General features: G+C 45.4%; 1 non-coding gene across 1 annotated transcript; it reads left to right on the plus strand.

Moving 5' to 3' along the window:
* The first annotated feature begins 338 nt into the window (after positions 1–338).
* Positions 339–441, plus strand: LOC132428783 (U6 spliceosomal RNA). Its single transcript, XR_009520183.1, has one exon. It is a non-coding gene; the product is annotated as a U6 spliceosomal RNA (small nuclear RNA).
* Positions 442–2,194: the final 1,753 nt, after the last annotated feature.

Below are 2,194 nucleotides of genomic sequence, written 5' to 3' on the forward strand. Positions count from 1 at the left end.
AAAAGAGGCCACGTCTGTGGCTCGCAGTGTTTGGCTGGGAAAAGTGCCCTTACAATAGTTGCTGCTGGGATATTAATTAAAGTGACTCCCCACACACTGCTTATTAGTGGCAAGGGAAAAAAGACCAAAAGAGCAGCCAGAATGAAGAAATTGTACAACACCTTGACCAGGTCCAAATTAACATCATCTATGCGGGGCGGATCACACTGTGTGGCTCCAGATACCCTGGACAGGACTCACATCACCTGAGATATGTCTAACCTCAGTCTAACCAGGATGAAACGCCAGACAAGCGCACAATGAGGAGCATGCTATCGAAACCAAATGGTGTGTGGTGCTCACTTTGGCAGTAACTATAGTAAAATTGGAACAGTATGAAGAAGACCAACATTGCCCCTGCACAAAGATGGCACACAGATATGTGAAAAAAAAAAATGGTGCGTGTGAGGGGAAGGGGGGATCAATGTCATAAAAGCCAGATTAAAGGAGGTTAAAAGACATGACAACAAAATCCAAGACCTCACCCCACACTGGATCCTGTGCTGGAAGGCGGAATGCTAGAAAGGACACTGATAAGTCATCTAACAAAATCGATATATGGAGGGGAGATTAGATAAACGTACTTTGTCAGGTATTAAATTATGTTATGGAGTATTGCCATTCTTAGGAAATACACACTGAAACATTTAGGGGTAAAGGGCCATGAAGCAGGTAACTTACTCTCAAATTGTTCAGAAAAACATTATATTATACTTATTATAATAGATATAGGGGGGCTTCCCTGGTGGCGCAGTGGTTGAGAGTCCACCTGCCGATGCAGGGGACACGGGTTCGTGCCCCGGTCCGGGAAGATCCCACATGCCGCGGAGCGGCTGAGCCCGTGAGCCATGGCCGCTGAGCCTGCGCGTCCGGAGCCTGTGCTCCGCAACGGGAGGGGCCACAACAGTGAGAGGCCCGCGTGCCACAAAAAAAAAAAAAAAAGATATTATATATATGTTATATAAAATTTTTTCTTAACCATTATATGTATGTGTGTATGTGTGTTTTTTCTTATATGGAGAGTGGAGAAACATGCAAATAATAAAGCAAGTAGAGAAAAATGATGACAATATAGGGGCTCTTATACTATTTTTATTTTTGCAAGTTTTTTGTAAGTATGAAATTATTCCAAATAAAAAGCTCAAAAATATATCTGCTGCTCTTCTGATTCTCACATATTCTTAGAGTCTGAACCTTCTGAACCAGAACAAAAAGGACATAAGGCAACATCTCTGTGAAGCCACTCAGACTTACAGACGCTCATGAGATGGAAAGTATTTTGAATTTACCTATAATTCTGAAGCAAGTGTTCTACGATGGCAACCACTTTGGAGCACAGTGGGCCGCCATGAGGGAAAGGCATCAAAATGGACTCAGGAAGGCACAACCTCATGCCAAGTCCAGTTCAGAAAATAAACAATGCCCTGCTGTCATGATCAACAAAAACAGAGACTGATTTTAAATTCCATTTTGGGGGCAAAAAAGTAGAGACGAGCATAGCACAGAGACTGAGTGTGGCCTGGGTGTCCAGTGGACCACCAGCTGACACCTGAGGCAAGTTACTGTGCCCCGCTTTGCCATCCCAGCCTCAGTTTCCTTCTCTGGAGAGGCATAGTCCTCAAAGGGTTGTTATGTGGTATAAACGAGGCAGTGCTGGTGAAACGCCAGGCATGTATGAAGTTCAGGCGCAGTCAGAACACAGCAACCGCTAGGTCGCATTATTATAAAGACAGTGTCCCATCCCCCAACTCTGTGAAGCTGCCAGATGCAGTCTAAGAGTTACAAAGGCGCCACTGGGTCAGAGCTCAGGGCCATCTGGGGGCTGTGGTCCTGGAAACATGGATTCTGCAGGGCAGGAAGGGGTCCTCAGTGGGAGAAAGCCTAATCTAGAAAGCCCCCTGAGCCACGTGGTGTTTGCTCCAAGGGCCTTCCCGGGATTAAAGCCGTGGTCTGCTCAGGCCTCTGTCCACTGTCTGATGAGGACACGATACAGGCGTGCTTTATTCAATCAAAGGGCTGTGCACATTGGACGATTTTACCATCAAAGCCTAATCTCTGCTCGAAGAAGTTACCAATTCCTCCACTTAGGTCAAACTTCTTTGGCCTCCAAAAAATACTTTAAAAAGTGAAAAATGCCTTTAGAGAATGAACTCCC

Source organism: Delphinus delphis, chromosome 7, assembly GCF_949987515.2.
Source record: "Delphinus delphis chromosome 7, mDelDel1.2, whole genome shotgun sequence".
Lineage (NCBI taxonomy): Eukaryota > Metazoa > Chordata > Mammalia > Artiodactyla > Delphinidae > Delphinus > Delphinus delphis.